Below are 25,669 nucleotides of genomic sequence, written 5' to 3' on the forward strand. Positions count from 1 at the left end.
AGAACATATAAGCTATTCATTTTTTTTTAATTCCACCCGGACGGAGTCGCGGGCATAAGCTAGTAAGTAAATAATTAGTAGATTAGTTTTGTGTGCAAATTCTGCTTAACCCAGTCTTAAGTAACTCTTTCAGTTGAATTTCTGGAAAAAATACTATAAATCATGTTATTTGTGATACATAAAAGCCAATTGTCTCGACCTTATAATATAAATAACACAAAAATATCTGTGACAATTATATGAAACGCAAATAGCCTATAAATCCGTACAAGATCCGAATTTTGGCAATATGTTATTTTGGCATCAGCACAATGCTTTCCGAATGCAATTTGTGTTTACTTGCATTATTATGTCCCAGTTGCATGAAAATGTTAAGTGCGTCATACAACGCCTTTGGTGATAACTTTTGACACATTGTTTACGTCAATCGTTCAAAGAACATCAATAAAATGTCATTAGAAAAATACGTCACGACAAAAATGTGAGTAGAATAGTAAACCTTAGTGTACACTAATTTCTTTTGAAATTGATGTTCACAAGGACGAAGAAATTGTACACTAAATTCATAACCAACTTCGTATGAATTCGGTGTACGTTTTAACAAAAAAAAATACAAATTTTATTTATAATCCTTTCCCTAATAATTACAAAATAATAATTACCCAAATTTGCGCTGCAGATAATTTTTATCTTGTTAACTAGCAATTTAACTGTCAATTGTGCAAATTATTAAAAAAAAAAAACAATAACGTTGGCAATCATTATCGTTAATGTCACCATCACAATGCTTCGAACATAAATATAAAATAATAAGGAACATTTGTAATGAACCAATTTTAAAACGTTTCGATCTTTTTAAATGTTTTTTTTTACCCAATAAATACCACAAGAGGCGACATCGGCCGTAATTACCCGTCCTAGTAGATAAACTGGATGAGAACATCTGATAAAACTATTGAAGACTATTCTACACATTCATTGGAATTTATTTTAGACTTTTTAATGTTGCCAACATTTTTCTCGTGAAGAAAAATTACCTTTTTTGTTCGTACGCTTTAATGCGATGTTATACATTATTCTTTTTGTGCTAGACAGTTGGTTATAAGATTACTAAAAGTAATTTTTAAATTCAAAGTAATAAATCACTTAAGGTATAGACAAAAGTGGACGAACTACTAATGCCCGTTACCTAGAAGGGTAGGTAGAGATCACGGATCTCCATTCGATACTGTCAAGTATTGCCAGAATAAGTTATTGTAATTAAGTCAGTTGTTTTTATAATCTTACTTACGTACTTTGTATTGGCAAATTTTACAATCATCCTAATGAAGATAAAATTAAACGCTCACTAATTACTAATGCAAGATAGTTACATTGTTAATTATAATTATTGCTTATTTTTATAAGCATTTCTTTGTAGTAAGAGGATCATGGAATGTGGTACAGCAAAATGTCTTACATGATCGATAGTCCGTGCGAATGCCGAACGACATTTCGTAACGTCCCTAGCGTTCATATTTACCACAATAACCAGCCAGCAACAATTACATTAGCACACAATGAAGTGCAACGACATAAAGAAAACAAAATAACATAAATCCTCTTTTCTAAATTCGAATACAAAGCGACGTTCGAAATACGAAAACGCATCGGCCGATAGCGCTAGAGCGTATGCCAAAATGCCAGCGAGCGCGACACAAACAATTAGGAATGCGTTCTATTCCAAATTCAAAATACGAGTAGGTGCGACGCACAGATAATGCAATATTCAACCCTATGTCGTTAATCATTCCGCAATGTAACAACTTACAATAATAATAGCTGCGCGGCTAATTATACAGTCCGTTTTAGAAAATTACAATAACCGACTAAATTATTATTTAGAAAATTATCAAAGATAAATAAGCTTTGTTAATTCCAACCTTTAAGTTTAGTTGCTTAGCCTGCTATAGCTTAAAAAAATGACACATATCTACACAGACATGAAGAGAAATTTATAATTAAGCGTGCAAATAGATAGAGAATTTATTAGACGTCGTTGTATTTATAAATTGGTTTAAATGTCACGAGAACAATAGATAGATTGGCCTAGTCTATTTGAGATTGATGAGTAATGTGTAATCTCCCAAGTTGTCGGGAGACGGAAAGTCTTACGCAAGCGGCTGACACATACGTGAAATGTTACCAGTATTATTTTAACGAAGATATCATCTGTGCCTCGACGTGCCGTTTAATAGTAACGCGTATCAAACGTTTCAATGGAAAGCAATCAAAACCGAAACGTCAGTTTGACAGCCACGCTCGTTCTTTTTTTAATTCCCGCACACAAATGAAAAGCAGAATAGAGCCCCTAAAACAGAATAATAACCGCGCTCTTAATCGCCACTAAAAGACGTCTTAAAATTCGACGGGCGCATTCATCAAAAATAAGAAAATAATTACTACTCCCTCCGGGACGAGAAACGGAGCGTTTAGGACACAACAATAAAACAATACGCCGCTCGCAAACTGAAACAAAACACAGAAAAATATGAATTCCGATCGGGACGGCCCCGGGGGAAACAAAAGATGGCGGATTTTAATGAAATGAAATAAAATATAAATTCCTTCTGCAAGCGAGAATTCTTACATTTTTAATTTGCCGCTGCGGAATGGGAGCGCGGCTAAAAACGGGCAAATTCCAAATTCATAAGCCCGCTGGTGATTGGACGCATCGGTTCTTAACGAACCTGCGACATTGTTTAAACAAACTCTTTATTAGTAATGTGCATTTAGCATTAGATTACAGAACGCCCAACGGACGTTATCTATCTCGATCTAGTAACAATTAACGAGCAATGCACAAAAACAAAAAAACATAAATTGAAAACAATGAATATTTAGACTTACAACGTATCATTTTTTTACAAACAAGCTGCAAATAATATATATAATGCGATTCAATTGATTCAACCTAAGAAAAACAAGCCTCATCAATTTGCGACTTGGAGTATTCGAAATTTTGTTATCGATACATTTTTCTTAGAACACTGCACAAACAACTGCTTGTATCGAAAGTTTTTATTTATTAAATACATAGTATCTTACCTAGTATTAAACTAGCTGTTCTTGTGTGGCTTCATCCGGATAAAAATAAAAAAAAATATTTCATTTTTACATTTGTCATATCTCAATTGCAAATATCAAAATTACCGATACCATAATAACCTTGCTTCTATAATATTGGCAGCTTGTAGTTTATGATCCCTTTCCCACGAAGGTTTTATTCCAATTTATTTACCCTTTAAGTTTAATAGCGTGAAAATATATATCCTTAAGCGTGTCGTAAGTGTAGAGCATTTTATTAAAGTAACAATTATTCAGAAACATGCTGTAATTGCTGACATCTTACGTCACGAAGTGTGTGTTTACACTTTATTAGATTAGTATAGAAGTATAGATGGAAAAGTATTTAGCAGTGCAATGTTCTGTAGATCTAAATTTATACTAGTGATTGATCTATGTTCCACCACAACCAACACACTTCGATGTTAGAACGTTATTTACAGCAAAAGTGTTGCCACCAGAAATAATTCTAATACGATCAATAGAATAAAAACAAAGCAAGAAAACGGACAAACATTTCTTGGTGCTTTATTCGTTTACATCAACTATTAGAATTCTACCAACTTATATAAAACAGCTTGGTTTTAATCATAAATATAATATGACTAGCTGTTCCCCTGCGGCTTCATCCGCATGAGATTATGAAAATTTTACTTTATTGTTTATAGTTGTCAAATTATCTATAGCAAATGTCAAAATGACATGACATGACAAACCTTAGCAATCTTACTTTCTTGATGTTGGCAGCAACTTATGGTCTCAATCCCCCATGCGGGTTGTCCAAAATATTTATCTCCTAAATTTAACGGCGTGAAAATATATAGCCTAAAACATGACGTAGGTGTAGGGCTTTTTTATTAAAAAAAAGAATTATTCAAAAATATGCTGTAATTGCTGACATCTTAGGTAACAAAGAAGTGTGCGTTTACGCTTTATTATAATAGTATAGATTGAATGATTTCTTTTATTACGGTCTATTAATATAAGAATTATAAAAACAAATATACTCTATAAAATCTATAAAAGGCATTTGTTTATAATTTGGAATTATTAATGAGTGTGGGTACATTACAGTTTAAAATTAGTCAATTGCCAGTCCATACTCATAAAGCGTTTAAGAAAAATAAATAAAAACATCGATAGTCTCGTTGGGTCGGCTGTTTCCACTCAATATTGATACATCTGGTGTGTCTGTAAGTCATACGTAATGAAATTAGATTTTCTTAAATTTTTAACTAATAAATAAGGAAATAATAAAAAAAAAATCGTTAAATTGTTAAACTTTTAATGTTAATTAAGAAATGGTAAAGCGCTTTACAGCAACTTTTAAAGAAACAGATTACCTTGGTGTTTAAATTCAACGAATCCGGATGATTGAAAACGTATACAATGACTAAGTTAAATAGCTAGTTTCCCTAACCAATTACCGCAAAAAGACGAAAATTCCTTACCTCTTTATGCCAGGAATCTTGGTTGAAGCAACTGTCAACTTTAAAATATTCATAAAGTGTCAACTAAAGTTCGTCTGCAGAACGCCTAAAAACAAGATAAAACCCAATGTAACATCCTTTAATAAACTCGCAAGTACTTGATTAAGATTTACAATCCGCACCAATCTACCGTCAATTCAGCCAATTATATTAAGACAACATAAAAAATATGATTGTGAAATATTAAAACATCAAACTGTTTATTCAGTTTTCCAACAAGGATGAGTGTAATTCCAGAAACTATAGCGCCAAAATTAACTTAATTATTTAAGGAAATAAGAATAAAATAGATATGTCCTTCTTTTCTCTAGAAATGTATTTTATAAAATTACGTTTAGCAACTAATTATTTACACTGATCTCTAAAAATGGATGGGTCATTGATTGGAAATAACAGCTATAGTTAGTTCCGACATAAACATATCTGTTTATATTACTGACAGTTATTAAATCTCTATCAAAAGTTTGAATTCTCGCCACTGTTACAAACTGTTCGACAGCATATAATGGTGAAAATCGAAGAGGCACAAAATACCATGACTATAGCCTGTGCATTTATAGTCTGTGAGTCCTTAACAAACTACAGTGTGTTACAAAGTCTTGTACAGCGTTTCAAGTCGAATATGCTGGAACTTTATGACAGTAATTGTTTGAATATCAATTGAAGAGCGGCCTCGAATATTTACACGGGCGAGCAAAAAGCCGATACGATACGAGATTCCGAAACATCAATTCAGGAACTCGTAGCAATAAAATCAATCATTCCACCAGTAACGACCGTTCGAGATATGAAATTTTTACATTTGCCCCGATTCTAGGGTTACCATGCTATACTGGAATCATACTTATATTATAAATGCAAAAGTTTAAATGGATGTTTGTTAAAGTTTGTAGATTAAACGGCTGAACAGATTTTGATGAAATTTGGCATAGACGTAGTGGATAGCCAGGAAAGCTAGTATAAAATAAATAAGAGCACTTAAATCTGTACTTGATTTTTTTCTTGGTTGGTATCCATCTTTATCACCTCATCTTTCACTAAAGGAGTCCTCCAAGTTAAAGTATTCAAACTGAATATGAGTATCATAGTTAGAGGTTAACTTTAAACTAAGTTTGTTAGATTAGGCAAAAAAAAAAAAGATAAGGCATTAGAAATGTAGAGAATAAAGAAATAATTAGATCAGATTTGAACAAAATTTACCTATAAATGAGTAATCTAATATGACTAATATGACTCAATCTAAATTCGTCAATTATTCTTTTACTTTCTTAGTAATGTGCGTAAAATGCAATTCTACGGAATTTTAACATAGATATTTTTGATGATTTGAAACTTTAGTTTGAAGATCTTTCTTGATTATACGAGAATTCCCTCTTTTTATTAGATGCTATTGAAGTTTGACGCGTCAAGACTACTCTAGATACCAAAGTATAAATGGTTTGTCTAGTAAATATTTTATGATCTCTAAAAGTGTAACATTGGAAAAATACGAAGACAGTTATCCATGTTCAACAGAAGTTATAAGAAACAAATAAACTTATAAATAAGTTGTTCAATATTTCGCTGTATAAGCAGGAACAAAAACAAGTCGGAGCGCGCACAAGCGACGAATAAAACGTTTTATTGTTTCCATGTAGCCATGAATAAAGTTTTTAAAGGTTTTTTTTACTCAGAAATAGGCATTCGTAATAAAATGTCTGGCGTTTGGTAAATTAAAAAAAAATGGTAACCCTACTCGCGTCCGACGAACCGCTTGTTTTCGCTTAAAAATAGACATTTTGAGTGCTCGAGATAAGTTGAGATGGATGGCGCGTTTTAACTTGCGATAGACCGCTCACTACTTTTTGATCCATATCTGCTCCATGCATCACGTATACAATAATTTTATTCTAATCCTACAACGAATATGTTTGACTTTGAACACGCGTTTGAGAAATAACCGCTTAAAAAGCTTTGAGTGGAATTTTAAAATTAGAATGTTGAGATAGACAGGTTAGTAATAGGGGATTGGTTTTACGGAACTATGATGCAAGTTTGATGAATTGATTTTATGTAAGTTACCTTTTAAATAAATCGTTTTTTTTTCTATTCCCTTGATATTTTTAAGGCAATACAAACCAGTATCACTGTGTCTTTACATAGATGTGTAATTTTCAACAAATAGTTTGTCGCATACTTATCGATAAAATTATATCGATTATCGAGTCACATCACTATCAAGCCAACAAACTGCGTTACGGTTCAACACTGAATATGCAACTTTGGAGTCACCATAAAAGCTCGTATTTAGAACCACAATAGCGGGCGTGGCCTGACATCTAGCGGGGAATAATTACAACTCCCGCCCCCCGCGCGCCTCAGTAAGGCTTCAAGCATTGTCTTCAGATGACCCTTGACGAGTTAACACGCACGACACGTGCTTGCATAGAGTAACAATTTCACGACGTGCATTTACTAAATATATGGTCTTATATGTGCATTTATCAATTTTATAATATGTGCCTAATAACTAATATTATAAAAAGGAAAGATATATATTTTTGGAGTTTTGTATGTATAGAAATAACTCAAAAACTACTGGACTGATTTCAAAAATTCTTACAGCATTAAAAAGCTACTTTATCATTGAGTAAAATAGGTTATATTTGTACTATTTACTTAATTTCACGGGGGCGAAGTCGCGAGCAACAGCTAGTGTCATATAAAAGTGTATGAAAATAATTTCAAAATTACTTTGTGCGGTTTAATACATGCCGAAATAACTCCAAAAGATAATTAAGTTCTGATTTTAAGAGCCGATTAAAATCATTAATAAAATCGATGTTTCGTGTATTTATTTCGTTCGACTTTATCGATGTTATTTAACGATTATTCGATTTTTCCGCTTTTAAAACGAGCTGTCGCAGATAAGATTTACGAGTTGCCGCTGCGATGACAAATGCATCTGCCTGCGAAATGCCAAATTAAATGTAGTTCATGCTGTTTGTACGTCGGTCAATATGTATTTCGGATATAAAACTATCTGTCTTTATGATTTTCTATTCTAAACCATTTGTTGCTAAAATTAAATAGCATATGTTTGAATACAGTTATGTAAGAATTCGCATAGCTTTTAAACACTCTTTATTTTTATTATTCTAAATTTATTTGTTTTAAAAATTTATATACTTTTCTGTCGTTCATCGGATATAGAAAAAAATAGTATAATTAAAAAAGGTGTCGAGAAATCGTGTGTGCACTATTAAAACCTTAAACATACTAATAGCGCAAACCAAATAAAAATAACAGCTGCCAGTAACAATGAAACTCAATTTGCTGGCATGATAAAATTTGATTTGAAAAAAAAAATATTCGATATAGGAACGTTTTAGTTAAATGGAATTGAATTTTTAACTATCGAGTGTTGGTAAAAGAATGTGGCCGCGGGGTGGCCGCGCGTTATTGCGAATACGTGAAAATGGCGCGTGTCGGCCCCGCGCACAATGCGCCTTACGTAAGGGACACGCGAGCGGAATTCGCTAAACGACGATTTCTCTATCGCCTTTTATACGCACAAGAATGACACGATAGACCGTTCTCTGATTCACGTTTAACTGCGAAGGTTAGTACTTACTGATAAGTACTAGTTATTTATTTTTACTCTAAAAAACCTGTTCAAAAATACCTAATTGAAACATGAATATTGAATGATAAAGCATGGCAACATAACTGTCAGTTTCAAAATACTTCGAATTTCAAAATGGAAAAGAAAAAAATCGTTTGAACTCTTTATCTCGGGCGCGTCGTTCTAAATTCAAAATATAAGTAAGTGAAGCAATTGAAAAACGAAACGTAACAAAGTTCATATTTCGAACTCGGCCCAAATTCGAAGTGGATTCAAATATCGAACGCGTCGAGATGGATTATGACGGCCGTGTGGGGAGATGACTGAACGTCGGAATAGATCTTGATAACGCTTCAAATTATATTACTTTCTTTTTTATTTAAATATATTCTAAAATCCATGTTAGTATCCATAGTACTATGGAAATGGGACATTTTAAAGCCATTAATATGAAGGTCGAAGGAACTTTGTTTTTGACCCACTTCCTTTGGGAAGTTCCTTCTTTTGAGAAGGAGGTACTCAATTCGTCTGTATGTTTTTTTATAGTAACATCAAGCAACAACAACGTTACGAGAACTCTTAAAATGATATAGTTATGTGTGAAATAAAGGTACCATGTCGCTCTAATTTACTATACATTGTTCCATGGGTTTATTTATTAAAATAGTTAATACAGCATTATACTCGTAATAGCAAACACTTTTTATATGACTGTAATATTTATTACCGATTCATAACCATAAAACTATGAACTCAAACAAAAAAAACATTCAATCAACCTTAGAATTTGAATAAAATATTAGTCAAACTTATAAAATCATAATGTTAAACGTGGCTGGTTTCGTGGAGATATGATCCCATTGATTGATGGGTGATGCCGAGTGGTTACAATGTGACCGATATAACTAGACACTTATACACTAACTCGATGTTAACCGCAACGGACCTCAATAAATCGGTCCTGATACTTGGTAGTGTGTTGACCCCGAGCTCGAACTAAATTGTACAATATTTTGATCTTAATTAAAAATGTATAAAGAATTTATTGCGCGTCACGGACCTCATATTTGTCGAAGGTTTAATAAAAAACTAATAGATGGTGATTAGAATTAAAACAGGGTGCTGTTTAATTTGGACCCAGTAGCATAGATTTTGTAATTTCTGGTTCTTTTTTATCGATATTATGTTTTATTACAAATGTTCAGTTTTATTTTTTCCAGCCAGCGTCATTTCCAGCGCTAGACTATATTGGAACGCAACTAGTGGTTTCAGTATGGGTTTACATTTTTTAATTTATAATCCAGCACTGGTAACGAACACTGGACTGGAGTGTAACTAAGCATAACTTCAAATCACGAATTTTTGGCCTTTCAGATTTCTTTATTTAAATATAATTTGTATTACCCATAATTTTAAAATAAAGTTTGTATTCACTCAATTTCCTGTTCGCATATCAAGAGCTATGAGATCTGTCAATCAAACGCATATGTTTGTACTAGTGATGTGAAAGTAATTTTATCGATATCCGATTTTTTATTGACATAAATAATAAGTTTAATGTAGCCGCTATTCGATTACTAATGTGTTCTATCCCTTAAGACATAGCTAGTTTACTATGTTAAGCTTTAAACTTGAACGGAAATATTGAAAATGACTAAGATTTAGCAGTTCTTACATTGTGTAATAAAAGTTAAGTCATACTTTTAAAAGTTTAAGCTTCATAAGCTTTTAATAGCTTTTTACAAAAAAATTCAATGAGTTAATATTTTACTAGCTTTCGTCCGCGATTTCGTCTGCGCGCAAGTAAAAGAAATCAAGTGTTGCTTATGTGCTATTTGACTATAATGTACCAGTGTCTGTAAGATCCGTTTACTTCAAAATGTGTAAAAAATTATCCATTCAATATTAACAAAAAGAAAGATACATGAAATAGAAATAAGTATAATTTGAATACACTCAAAGAGGTCTAACAAACTGCTTCAATATAAGTTACATACATAAGCGAGCAGTGTTCGTCCGTGTTAATGCGCCGAGGATGCGCAAGAGCATACAGCGAACGGTTTAGTGAACGATGCATTAATGCCTCCTAAATCTCTTTCTTTTCTTTCTTTTTAAAGTCTTTCATTATTATTATTCAACGAGGCCCGGAGATTGATCATTACACATCTGAATATGTGTTCAAAAAAGACGACACTACACGAATGTAAAAAGCCGTTGTGAGCCGTCTGTAGCAAACGTGCTCTCTTTATGTTGTTAGTTGGATATTTGAAATTTCCGGATCGAAGTTTTAGAACGCATCATCTGTAAATTGAATTCGAAATTTGATTTTTTATTTTATCTAACCACTTAATAACCAGCCAGTGTTTTATTTTTTATATTGTTTTTAAATATTGAATGCATTAGTTACTGGCCGAAGACTAAAATTGGTTTATGAAAATGTTTTACTTTTTTAATAATTCTTTGCCTGAGAACTTGAATGTTGTTTATAAACTTAAATGGTATAAAGTGTGCTAACTAGTTTGTTGTATAAATATTCCTTTTACATGAATGAACATCAATTAAATGACCATAAAATGTTAATCGCATACAAGAACAATACGAACTGAATTATATCTTAATTCTATACAGTATTGATGTTTATGAATATTTATTAGTCCAATTTGCATTGTAAAGAGCGGTGATAGCTTGCTAACTGGTCATAAAACTCTGATGGTAGGTTACATTCTCAGACAAATAATACGAAAAAAAATATCTTTTTTTTATAAAAAAAAAGGATATCTCTTTCATTATTATGGACAAATACACCAATCTTTTCTCTATAAAGTTGTGATATACGCCATCTATTGACCCTTTGTGTGTCGAATTCTTTAAGTCGAAGTTTTCGTTTCATATTTATATCAATTTACTAGTATTATTGAGGCCCGTCTCGAGTATACATCAGCACTAATTATACTCCACATATTCCTTAAACACGGGAATTAACCCCAATTGAGGGATCGCTCTATTTAAATTACTACTACACAAGTTTGTGGAAGCGTGTGACGTGTCATTGTAATCTATGTGACAGATGGAACATGTCAAGAAACATAAAGGGACTATCACGGTAGCGAGAAGATTTACGTAACGACATCGAAATATTTTGGATGATATTTGTATAGTGTAGGAGCATTTTTTAATCTGTACCATGATGTAGTCGCCAAGGGGGCAAAGGACAGCTTTCTCTATGACTCCAAAAATATGAAAACTATTTCGAATACTATTCTGATTGGTAGGTGCCCTCCTAAACCTATCTTATTACTTTAAGACTCTTGTAGTGTAAGTATTTTTTTAATGTGACAAAAACTTTTTGATTATGTCTAACCAGCCAGTATTTTTTAATAACCACATTTTATGTTATCTACTATTTTTAATATTATAATTTATTGATATAAAAAATAGTAACTATAATATTTTACTTTTGATTTTATTTATACTTATTTATTAATTCTAATTTAATCAACAATTAAAATAATGTACAACAGGATTTAATAATCTTGATCTATCAACATATCCTAGGCCTAACGGTTTCAAACTGTATTTGTAGTAATCCACTATTTAATAGGAACTAATATTTCAAGAGTTGCATGTAACCTTGGAATACGTAATTAAAAAGAGACAGAATTAAAGGCCACTTTACCGCAAGCTGAATAGAAAAGTGGAATTTTGGCATTATGCAATGAATAAATGTTTTGTCCTAGAATCGACTCGTTATTCAGGAAATAAAGCTTTTAAATCTATAATTATTAATTATATATTACTTTTAAAGGAATCAGACGGAGAAAGATCAAATACCCCGCTTCCTGTTTTTTTTTAATTAGAATTACTTTATAGCCAGATTTATTGCTTGATCGATTTTTATCGTCCACTTTACGTATATGCTATTAAAACTCTCACAAAACTAAATTACATATTTTTTACTACGTTCTTTTTTAGAATTAAATTTGGAATTGACATGCACGGCCAAAGAGCAACAGCTGCATATTTTAACCACTGTGCTGTAGGATCAAACATAATAATTTTTAAATTAAATGCATAAATTAAAATTATATGTTAAAGCATGTCGGAATAATATTCTCATATTTGAACGAGTCCCGCCCGCCATCTTTAAAAACAATGAGCGTTATTGTCTCTTCTTAATTCCATTTTTAAAAAAATAATCCATTTCGCATTTCATACTGAAAGGCATTCTTTCATGAACAAGCGAATTCCAACTTTGTTTTTATGCTGTTAGCTTACATTTTTAAACTGTCTGCAATCGTGCAGCTGAATTCTTGAAGTGTTGATAGTTAAAACTAATATGAACTTTAATCAATTGTGATAAGATTGAAAATTGTTTGTTTATAAATTAACAAGCGGCGCATGTGTGGAAGTGTGGGACGGGTGGAGTACAAGAAAGGGACGAGTTGGATTCACGACTCGCCGATGTGTCTGTTTATTATGATAATTATTACGCGATGACAAAATTGAATTATTGTTCAACATTAATTTTTAACAAAATACAAAATGGCATGCTCTCTTGCGAAACACGCCTCGATCTTGTCATACATAAATCTTTATTTGTCTTAAATAAATACGATACTTTAAGAAAAGACTGCGATAAGTTTGTAATTTAGTCACAAAATGATCCCGTGCTTGGTTCACATTAAGCCAGTTGGGCAGTAGCGTTACAATTGGCATGATGTATAGTCCATTTGGCGTTAGTGATTGGAAATCCTTAAAAAGCCAGCGAAAAAGACATACTGTATTGGCATAATGCAAACCAAGCTTTATTGTTAAGGATCCACAATTACTATAATTTGAATTTCGAATTTATGTTTTTTTTTTAATCAGTCGGTTAAAACAAAAGCAAAGAGGTTGCATATACATCGATTTCCTACTTAAAGGTTTCCTTTAATCCGAGTAAGAAACCATTAAATAACAATAATAAAGGGCATAAATAAAGCAAATTCAGAGGATCTGTCCATAACAGGACTAATGCCGTCCGTCTGTCATGTCGGAGCATGGGCCCATGTACGGTGCATTAATTGTTACTTACAATTGTAAATTGGCGATTTATACGTACATAGGGTTGCCAGCTCTTAAAGTTTTAAATTCCCAAGGGAACTATTTTGTACTTAAATATATTACGTAAAAATTAAATAAATACCCTGTAACTGGGTATGAATAAACATATCTATACTAATATTATAAAGAGGAAAGATTTGTATTTTTGTGTACCGCATAAACTCAAAAATTACCGGACCGATTTTAAAAATTCTTTTACCATTAGAAAACTATATTTTCACTCAGTAACATAAGCCATAGTTTTTTTTAAGAAAAGTTGAATAGTTTAAAAATATTCTTATTAGTAAAGCATTGTAAATGACAACACAACTTAGTAGGGTTATCATAGACAATGGCAGGAAAGCGCTAACGGTCCTAACTAGGAAAGTAGTGTCGCGGTTCCTGCGTCAGGTGCGACTTGCAACTTAGTGTGTCACTGCCTTTATACGTGCATATTATTATTTATCTGTTATTATATTTATATTTCTTCTATACGTGTGTGACTGGCATTATAAGTAATTGGATATAACTTTGTGTGCTTCATAATGAACTTGGAATTAATTCATAATTTTACATTTTTCAACTAGCTAGCTTTCACCCGCGACTCCGTAAGCTTGGATTAAAAAAAAATCGTAGCATACGTGGTTTTGCAGACTATCCTCTTTATCTGTACCAAATTTCATCGAGATCAGTTCAGCCATTTGGGCTACAAACTCTAACAAACATCCATCCATCCATCTAAACTTTCGCATTTATCACATTATAGTATAAAGTAATATAATACGAGGCAGGTCTAGACCAGACTATTCTAAAATTAGTCTAGGCCGAACTTTATAAATTATTAACTAGCGTTTGCCTGCGACTGCATCCGCGCGATATAAAATACAAACTTAGTAGACTTTGTATTCTTCCATAGTTTAAAGATGACCCCCATCCGGAGATCTTATACATCTATCCTTCCATTTAAACTTTGACATTTATAATATTACTAAGTTAATTTTTACTAGCTTTTGCCCGCGAGTCCGTCCGCGCAAAATTTCAAAATAATTAAAAATATAGCCTATGTTACAGATACCTTTCTAACGGTTAAAAATTTTTAAAACCGGCCATCCATTACAATCAAACAAACAAAGATTTAAAAATAAAAATCACAATTGAATATAGGAACAAATAAGGTGAAAAACCAGTTTGTACTAAATCAAATTGTCTATTCTTATTAGAATCGACATTAGATATTTTTCAAATGATTTATAATACGTTAAACATCAGACAGTCGACTTATCGATTTACGGCATAATGAAGATCATTAAAAACGTAAGAAACTCATTGGATCTGTCTCTATGCTTTGATGACCATAAAGCAACGCCAACTTTTTATAGAGCCGAGTCGCGGTATCAAGGGCCGCTCGTTTCGAGCCATAATCTTGCATTCAATGCATTTTTGTATGTTTTGAAAATAACTAGCCTTATTAATATAGTTGTTAAATCAATTACTAATGTTTACTACACAGAGTTCTAGTACTGACTAGAACTCTGTGTAGTAAACATTAACTAACTAACAAACTGTTGTTTGAAGGAGAGGATTCCTTCATTCAAATGGAGGAGTAGAGTTTTACTACGGGTAGATATTGACAATCACTAAGGGATTCTCCCTTTATAATCTACACTAAGGAAATGCTTAAGTAACCAAAGACTATCTAACATTAAGATAGAACCTCGATAAGTTAAAGTCCAAGGGAAATACAAAATACTTCAAGTTATAGAAGTTTTATGTTATCAAGGGTCTATGTTACAGAGGTTTTGGGCTCTGATGGAATCATATTATTTTTTGAGTAATAGAGGTTTTTATGTTGTCGAGGTTTGAGTTACCGAGGTAAATACTGTACATTTTGCTAACGAATAATTTTTCTGTCTAAATGTTTTGAGAATGTAACGATTTTTTTTTAAATCCGAAGAACAATAAACGGCATGTCTTTTGAACGGAATTGTATAAACGTTTATTTATGATTCCTTCAAGTTTAAATATTTAAAGATGGAATATTAAATTAGTCTCTCTTGGCTTCGAATCCGCGGACATCACATCAAATATGGAATAATAAAAGATAATTGTAATTTTATTTTTGTATAGAAATTCTACAGATACACTTACACGCCTTTTTTAAATTGTAACTAGCATCTAATAGAAAAAGATAAATTTTTTATATTCATCTTTCAGGATCAACTAGTGACTTAAAATAGGTTACTAAAGTTGTATAAAACGGTACAGAACCTGGCAAATACAGGGCGTTTCAAAAATCAAATAATAAACTGTCAGTTAAAATGATTTCGCGTTCGATAGCTAACGTATGTTTTTCGATTTTCGATAATAACGTCGTTCGAAATTTGAATGAATCACGTGACGTGAGTCAATCCCCATTGTTCCGACACAATGCTGCGTACAACATTCGGGTCCGAGTAAATTAGGAAATGTATTTTTTATTGGAAAGCCTTTTGGAATGACAATTGGAAGTAATATATGATACACGTACGCGATTCCAGTTAGAACCGTGAGAGTATTTGAATATTGCCGGCGTTCGCGGCGCGCGCCCGCCTTTGGTGATTTTACTTTTTTTCTCTCTCTTGTTCCTTTAATGAAGGGGCATTAAGACCCCTGCAGCAAATGTGTAATGTTTACGAACAACGTTTATTGTACCAAAAGTCAAACATTTGCATTGTTTTACGGAGAAGTGCGGTTGGAAAAATAATAATTTTTATTTATATAACAATCACGTTCGGCTCACATTGATTGTTTGGTAGCTGGTGACGTCACCTCCGCCGCCTGATAAGGTACTTCCGGTCGAAATCCTGACCGATGGGTGAATGGATGACCGAATGAACGGAACGCCGACCTCAGCCAACACGACTACTTTTCCTATCAGATATCAACGGGAGGAGGACTATTAACGCAAATTCAGAAGTAAAAATACAGCAAAATGTGACGTTAACCAAATGATTTAAGCGACATAGAATAATTAATTGTAATTGTAATTGTAAATTCAAAATAGATTAGTGTTAAGTAATAGTTAATGCCCGCGACTTCATCCGCGTATATGTAAAACAAACTAAATAAGTTGTCTATGTGTTTTTCCAGACTATGTTCTATATCTACATATGCTTAATTTAATCGAGGTCCATTAAGCTGTTTTAAAGATATGTAGTAATCAACATCCATCCAAAGTTTCATATTTATTAGTAAGGATTTTTCTCGGTAATTCCAGTAATAATTTAATTTATGATAACATTGTGTGCATAAATATAATTTGAGGAGAATAAAAGCTATAGTGGCTTTTCGTGTTTCAAGGCTCTTCTTTAGAAAATAGTCACTTAGATTTTGCAATTATTTACTAAAAAAACCCAATATCGGTATACGTGTATTGTAGTAGTCAATCTTTTAGAGCCTTTGACTAAACTATCGCATTTTGAATCCTATGACCTTAATGGAGCGCACACTACTCGATTTTTAGTTCTGAAAGTAAACAGTTGAATGGGCAGCGAAACAATTGAGAATCGCACAACCGTTGTGCGATAGTTTACTCAAACCAACAATAATTGAGGAAAATGAACAATCAGTACATTTATGTACTTTTTATCATTCGTTAAATGAGGAAACTAACAATTCGTTTTAAATTAAAATAGAAACTTTTATATGTGAAAAAAACTAACCACTTCTTAGAATTGCGTATTATAAACAAATTACAATTTATATTTTAATGCTGACCTTTACGTCAATTATTAACGTGTTTGGAAAGCCATAATAATGACTATAGCAACACCAAAATTTGTATTAAAATTATTACTCTTTGTTGTAAAAACTTAATAGGAAAAATCTTTATAGATCCAAAACTAATGATGTAAGAAGTTTAAATAATTTACCGGATTTAGTTACGAAATGATTACTGAGGTAACCACTTAGCGTAGTTTTAGTATAAAACGCTAAGTAGCTTTTAGAACTTAGTAACTGGTTTGTCTTAGGTTTAATTATGAGCAATAATTGTTTTAAATAGATCGACGGTTTAAAATTAGTGTGATAAATTTAAGGCCGATTTCCCAGCTACTTTTAACCACTCATTAGTGTTTTTCATTCGATAACTTCAATGCGTTTCCGAACTTAACTTGAGTTTTACTCCATTCAAAGGTAAAATAGGTAAATCTAACACTAATGTATTACAGGTGATGATGTAAATGGAATATTCAGAAACCCAGCATTAGACAAATATCGGTACGGTCTCTATAAAATGTCATATTTAAATGTCATATTTGAATACTTATGTTAGTACTACCGTATGATACCGGAGGTGCGTGCTTCATCTGTCAAAGTAAAGGTGAACGTGTCAATTCTGAAACCTTTCGAAATGATGTCGGATTGTTGAAGATACAGGCTTTAAGTTAGAACAATACTAATATAAAACAAGGCGAAAGTTACTTGGTGGTGATTGTTTTAAATTAGATTTTTAAGACAGATTTAAGCTAGTAACTTAGGTACACTAATCTTAATTGTATGTTTGTCTTTCTGCGAATAACTTTATTTACATTCTAAAATGATACGGCTTAATAAAACAATTTTAATTTACCGTGATTTTTATATTACATTGTGGCAAACGAGCAAACAGCGATTTGAATTCGCCGATGTAGCGAAGCCATGTACACAGATACCCTCAATTACAGATGCGTTGTCTAAGTGTAATCGGCAGAGGAGACACACAGAAAAGGGATATTTTCTCTTCCTATGCGATCCTACCTGCGTCAAATCCACGTCCCACAATTCTATTGTCGCAATTGGCAAAGTAATAGTTTTTAGTTAAAAAAGTTTTTGTCAGTAAAACTGAAGTCTTTATAAATAACTGTTAACAATTAATAAACGATTCTAGTTTTATTAGAATTATTGCTTGTTATTCCTTGAAATATTTCAACAATTTTAAATCCTGGCAGTTGAATTAACAACGATTGAGAGTGAAAAAAAGACGAGATACGAACGCGTCTTTAACTTGTGACCAATTGATTCTTACGGTGGGGCTGGACGGATCGTTATAATAAAACATACAAAATATTTTAGATAGGGATTATAGGAAAATGTAAACATTGTTTAACCGTTATTTATATAAATAAAAAAAAAAAACTTTGAAAATACTTGGATTAGAATTTCATAATGTCTACATATTTCAAATAAATGCATAGTCTGAAAGATTTTAACAAACTTGAAATAACTTGACAAGTCTGTTTCCCTTGTAAGCTAAGCTTAAATTTCTTTTATTAAAGGTGCTGAAAAAAGTTAACTGAAACTCAAATAGACAGATTAATGTTTTCTCTGCAACACTGTATATACTAAAATATTTCTTAGAAATTAAATTGTACAAGGAATATGTAACTTTATGAGTAAAATATTTGACAGCGAGCGTTCGTCATATCGAAATATTTCTTAGAAATTCATAAAGGTTGCGATGATTTGAATATTAAAAACATCGGTATCTATATACTGTACAAATATTTTATATGCGTGTCCTTATTTAGCATATTACAATAGAATGAGACAAAACTTATAATACTTTTTAGACTTGGCGTTGACTATTACAGTCACTGTACAGACAGAATCTTGTCTACAGACATTTACGTTTTAAAATCTGTTTTTAGAAAACTAAGGTGTTATTAATCTAGTTTTAATAGACTTTTATCTAAAAATAACTATCTTAAGAATTCACTAGAACTCTTCTTAATAAGTTTCTTTAAAATAAAACTAAAATCAATTCAAATATAAACCTGTATCAAATAAGATAAAGGTGAATTATAGGGTATCAAATATTTATTATAAAATTCCACACCATTCTGAAGTGTCACGGTTTCAAAACCATGCGACCCGAGCGACCCTGAAATTTCTAGATATAGTCCTTTATCTACTCTCAGATATCTGATAGAGCTTGCGGGATGCCATTCAGAAACTTTAACGGCCTGCGATATAAAGCTCTGTTCATATTACATAAACTACACATAAATAAATTTAAGATTTACTTGTTAAAAACAAGCTTACGTTAACATTTTTAAATCGTAAGAAAACTAACTGAAGTAAAGAGCTTTCAAAAGCTCTCAATTTTTTTGCAAGTTACTTATTGCACGTAATATAGACTGGACATTATTTTATTAAATAAATAAGCTATTTATTGATACTGTAAATAATATTGTTACAAATTAAGCTGCTTGTATTTGAACTTTATCAGTTTATTACCCCGGCGTCGCTTAGAAATTACTTTTAATAATAATAATACACGTTAATAATAAAATATATTATAATCTACTTGACTTATAGATATTAATATTCTAAAGGTAGTATAAATACAGTTTATCATTTATTTTAATAGATCTTTGCATATTTATTACATAAACCAACTATTTAATTAGAAATTATCCTATTTTTGTATCTATTTTTTAGTGTATCAGTTAATAGTATTCTTTAGCCTTCAATTTCTTACACTTTTTGTTAACTCTTCTAACTTTTACTTGGTATCAAAAGCTTCAACTTTGAACTAAGAAACTTTTCTGAAGTTCTAATTTACTTAACGTATTATAATTGTGTTTAGTTGCTTTATTATTTCCATTTACATAATGTTTAAATATACAACAAAGTTTTATTTTGTTAATATTTGAACTTCTAAGATATTTTTACACATTATTTAAGTTAATAAATAAAGGGAAAGTTAATTAGTACTGAAGTAAAGTTATAATATAGGTAACTCACCTTAATCTAAGACATCCAAACACGAACGAAAATGCATTTACCAATGTTTTTATGAAGCACAAACAAAATCCAAATGTTTTATCACTCACGTAAAGTACACTTTCACAGTTTTCCGAAAGCAAAAAAAAAGTTTTTTGTCGCTTATCAACTCAACTTTACTTTACGTAAACCTGAAAACAAAGTTCGTATTGAAGCGCGGGAGAAATCGAAAATTTAACGAAACTTATAGAGTCAGGGGACACGAGGCAGTCGCGCGCGCCTTACACACGCGACTGAAAAAAAATTGCCACATCTACGTAAGTCTCGGAAACTAAATCAAAATACTCGATAGAGGGGGACGAGTCTTCGGAGGCCCCACCCTACCCCCACCAGCGGGCGCACGCAAAAACATTCGTAAAAACCACGCGCACGACTACTCCGCGAAAATTATCAATAATGTTTATCTCATATTCGACAAAATACGTAAAACCAATTCGGACATCGCCTCAACCTTGTGTTGTAACAATTAAAACGAATCGCACAATAATATTCCGACAATGTCGAAATATTTTAAACAATATACATCAGTTTAAATTGTAAGAATCATAATAATAAACAACGAACGTGTTATTGAAAATAATCTGCGCTGCGAATGCGTTCTTGTCGCTCTTTGTTATGTATGAAATTCGGTAACGAAATTAAAAAAGTCGAGTCGAGTTTTCCCGCGCTCCTGTAAAATTTCGGCTACGCGTCCAGAGCCTGATAAAGCGACCGCGCGCCACAGACGCCAGCCCGCGAATACCGGCCTCGCTTCAAGCGCGACACACGCAACGCTTTTTTTCTTTTAATTCCGCCAAAAAACGCGTAAGAAAAGGCTCCCCAGTTTAGGGTTAACTGTGAGGTCGGGCGCTAAGATGTTCTTGTTTTTTTTATAAACATCGTTGCGTACCGTTCGCGAACTGGATCGTATTTGGAGTGTTGACCTTCGACCGGCCGGCTGTTCGTAATTAAAAAAAAAAACGAAATTTCTTCGACTGTACTCTATGTGGGGATAATATTAACAGATTTTTCTTATGCCTCAAGTTTGATTCTACGAGTAGATCTAGTCGTAACATATGTCATATCTAAGTCTCATAGACACCTTATTCATGTCTTTGTTTGTAAGTAAGGATTTTGTAAGTTAGCTGAAACTTTCAACACTACAGCGCATCAAATTCATTTTCATTTGTTTCTTATTGGTTAACTAAGTTCAAAGGCCGTTACAAACTCGTAACAGTTGTTAGTTCATATCATTTCTTGTAGCTAAGATAGATGTTAGATTGCAGAAGAAATAACAAAGTCTTTCAATATTCATGGTAGTAACCGGTCTGATGCTTCCTATAGTAATCTTTATGATAATTTTGAGATCAATTAATTGCTTTTTCTGTCGGTTTTAATTTCCCCAGCGGAAGCGCCGGCTCCTTATGACTGGTTATAGTTTTTTAATCGACTTCTCAAACCCGAATTCCTGATGCGATTTAAAGAAATTGTATTTTCTTATTGTAATTGTTTTTAATGTCTGTTTGAGAATTCAATTGATTCGTCACTAAAAGTATAAACATAAGTTTGTAAGTTGTTATAAAAAGTGACGAAAGTATGGATATATGTTTTAATTCGATGTATAAAGTTTATTATCCATAAGCAACTGCGGTTTAATTATTGGTTAGAGAAGCATTTATTTCTACAAGTATCTAGAAGCTTTACGCTACCTCTGCTGATGTCAATGACTTATGGTATCGGGGTAAATCTTCCAAAAGATACCCTTCTTGGGGGGAAGACAGGGTTAAGTGAGGTTTGTACACAATAAAACACCTTCGGTGGTCTCTGGTGCAATAGACACATCTAACACTCCATTATTCCATCTCTTTCGACATTTATCTTCTCAAATTAATAAAAACTATTCTTGATATTCAATTATTTTCAGTCCTAGGGTTCAATCTCTAATAATTTAGTATTTATTAGAATAAAGTTATCGAAATATTGATCCAAATTGTTCGACTCTGTCGTCACTTTCTGAGAACTAAAGGTCACAGCTGCCCAATTTTGTAATTGATTCTTCAGAATTTAAAGACGATTTTACATTAACGAAACGAATAAATAATCGATTTGCAATTCAGTATAAATTGTGCGATAGTATTAAATTTCGATTCTTTCGTTTGCAGTTTTGTACTAAATAACTTTAATACTTTATAGATAGATTTATGATCTAAATAAAACAGTTATAGGTCATAGTAAAATTGATAAATCTTATAGATTTATCATATTGTCAAATTGCATTCTTAAAATTATCATAACCTTTAAGTTATGCTGCGTGAAATCACATGACTTGTACATATCACTCGCTATCTCTTGCAGACGGTATTCGTTGCGCCCACGCATCACACTGATACCAAAAATCCAGACATAGGATGTTTATACCTAAATGCGTAGACCAATGTTCTCAGAAGCTATCCGATATACCTTTCTCTTGATTAAATACTGAGAAAACATCGATATTCAACACGGTGGTCTGAACATGGGGGTCTAGATTTTGGTTTTAATTTATACATGTAGTACCTTTCTAATAAATGACGATATACGAGAATCTATTATTTCACAAGATTCTCTTAAACTTTTGAAAATATTTAATTTCCAGCTGTTGCTTGCGACTTGGTCCACGTGAAATTTACAAATATAGCCTATGTCAGCGATAACGTTTAGCTTTTTAATTGTGAAAGGTTTTTTTTTTTAAATCGGCCCAGTTTTGCGTTATTTCAAAACGTTAAAAATCCGAAAATACAAATCTTTCCTCTTTAAAATATTAGTATAGACAAAATATTTTTATCAGACAAGAGAGTCAAGTATTGTCAAAAGACTTTAAAAAAAACGTGAACACACCGAATAAAACATCCTGTGTGTTTCTATAAACATTCCGTGATAGATTAAAAAATAAAATGCCAATATTAAAAATTGAGTTCTTGAAACATAACAAAGTAATGCTGTAACAAAGTGCACTAGACACTGTTTATAATTAGTTACATTTTGATAGTGAGTTAAGGCGCGAAATGTCAGCGTCTATTTTTGCGCGGGAAACGCGCGGCGTCTGTCAACGGCGGGTGTTGCGCGCGACTCTCGTTCCTTTCTACGCGTAAGAAAGCGCATTGTGAGGCATTTTTATACTTTTAGACTGATACCCAAAAATTGTCTTTAACTGGAGGACGAAAATGACAGAGAGACGATGAGCTACAAAGTATTTCCAATACTCTATCTAATTCTGATTTTAATCTTATCTTACTAATATTATAAATGCGAAAGTTTAGATCGATGGATGGATGAATGTTTGTTAGAGTTTGTAGGCTAAACGGCGGAACGGATCTCGGATGTAGAGTATAGTCTGGAAGTACACATAGGCTACTTACTTTTTGTTTATTTCCACGCCGACGGAGTCGCGGGCGAAAGCTAGTACTAAAATATTAGTTACTTACTTAAATATAAAAGGAAAACATAAAATACATAAGTGAGTAAAGTTTTGAACTCTTACAAAGAATAGATATCGTACGTATTTCGATGGCAAAAAATATGTGTAGTGTGAGTTTGTACTAAACAACTTTGACACGCTAAAGTATTATCCAGCATTAGACAAAAATACCAATTTCGGTCAATATACAAATGTTATTTTACAAAAAATGACCCAATTCCTTCCAATATTCGATCATATTGATCCACGCACGTGCAGTGTCCATCTTACCTCAACACGATCCCAGTCCATAAAGTGAGCGTATCCCGAACATTGATTTTTAAGAGACAGGATCTGTCGAGCTTTTACCAATCTATCCAATGAAAACCAACATTTATACTAAGCTGTTTGGTTGTTCGGTTTACGTATTTAAGTTAAGTCATTAACTATCATACTAATATCCGCATTTTTTTACATAAATGACATATGGTATGTTCAAATGGTATTGACATCTTTACTTTACACCGGGAAAGGAATTTATTTCGTACAACGTCTGAACTTTGTCTAGTCCATTTGTGTATAATCAAAGATCCCGAAGGATCACCTCGATCGGACGAACGCATAACAATCCATACATATGTGTGTGTGCTCCGTACAATGATACTCTCCACACATGAGTTGCATTCGTGTTAACAATAAATCATACCAATGTATTTGTGATCGAGAACTCTGATATGGGATGCGGTTGTTAAATTTATCGATATCGATATATATATTTGATTTACAAATAGCATAATAAACTTTTTTCAATGAGATTCAAATTATTCAAACACATTTCTTTCTAAGAAAATATTTATGAATCTCTAAAATAAAGCAATATTTTTCGTAATTTATAGTCTCAACGTGCATTAACTTTAAATTAAATTGTATTTCTTTCAGGCATGAATACGAATAAATTAGTTAAATAAAATTTACAAAGATACATAGTTATGTATTTTGGTAGAATGATTAAACTTCTACCGAAACACATAACGTACTTTAATACTTAATTTAACTTAACTGAATCATTAAACTTAGAAAACCTTACACGAAAAGAACATCGATATCATTCGTTCGTAACATCCCTACCACCCACACATTCGCAATCCTATTAAGATAGCAAAATGTTCATGTTTGAGTAATCGTGTAGCATTTCTTTCTCGTATTGTAATTTATTGGGCTGTAACGAAGTTAATTATTGCGATTTTTGTATTAAACGTTGGAAATTATTTTTAGCCTTGAAGATGCAGTCGTGTGCTTTTTACCGGGAATCGTCTCTACGCCCTCGTTTTTATATCGATATCATGAGAGAATCGCATAAACAGTAACATTGTGCGATATAATTCAAGTTATGGAAAATAATTGTACTTTGATAAGAAAAAACGATATACCGACTTGCTGTTTTTGTAATAAAAAACTTAATATAGCTTACTACTGATAAAATATGTCATTACAAACCGGTTGATCTGTCGATCCGTTTATAGAAGCTTAATATCGTAAATTATTTCTGATGATTTCAAATGGCATGTAGAGCTATTAAATAATTTGATTTTTTATTGCTAAAAGATTTATTATTATTAACTATTAATAGTTTAATAGTTTGGCGCCAGGAATACTGCATCTTTAGAATTAGAATTCAATTGTTTTTACAAACGTCGTTGAATTTTGTGAAAATTCCAACTACTCTATATTCATATGTCTGAATTAAATTATGTTTCAGTAATAATAAGTGTTTTTTAGATAATTGTATTGCGTAAATGTATATTCGTTATATTTGTGCAAAACAACTCATCATCATCCGCCTTATTCTACTCCCATAGGGTCGACACGACAGGTTTTTGTCCTCCAAGTAACTCTTATCATACGTTATCTCAGTCCATTTGATCATGTCACCTTTCACACAATCCATTTCTTTCTAGGTCTACCTCTAACGGTGTATCACACTCATAACTAATGTTCTCCTTGTAACATGCGATTCATCCCACATAACATGCCCATACCATGCTAACTTTTTACTCCTTACTTCTCTACCTTGTGCAATACAACTTTTAAAATAAATAAATATAGGACTGAATTCGAATTGTATAATTAACTATAACACTACAATGTTGATAAAGTATTTTTATTAGA

At 32.2% G+C, this 25,669-nt stretch overlaps 1 protein-coding gene and 1 long non-coding RNA gene across 4 annotated transcripts in view; one reads left to right on the forward strand and one right to left on the reverse strand.

The window, feature by feature from the left end:
• LOC106111378 overlaps positions 1–20,808 on the reverse strand; it is a 77,338-nt gene extending 56,530 nt beyond the window's left edge. The window contains exons 1-2 of one of the 3 annotated variants that reach the window (XM_013293433.1): positions 20,650–20,808; positions 20,047–20,216 (exon numbers count right to left, since the gene is read on the reverse strand). The gene's annotated coding sequence lies outside the window, so the exon portion shown is untranslated. Of the gene's footprint in view, positions 1–20,046; positions 20,379–20,649 lie in introns of those variants that run through there. The other 2 variants (XM_013293434.1, XM_013293431.1) reach the window with 2 other exon arrangements.
• LOC106111380 overlaps positions 1–25,669 on the forward strand; it is a 57,766-nt gene that overhangs the window by 19,033 nt on the left and 13,064 nt on the right. The window lies entirely within an intron of this gene.

Source organism: Papilio polytes, unplaced genomic scaffold (genome assembly GCF_000836215.1).
Source record: "Papilio polytes unplaced genomic scaffold, Ppol_1.0 DF824169.1, whole genome shotgun sequence".
NCBI lineage: Eukaryota > Metazoa > Arthropoda > Insecta > Lepidoptera > Papilionidae > Papilio > Papilio polytes.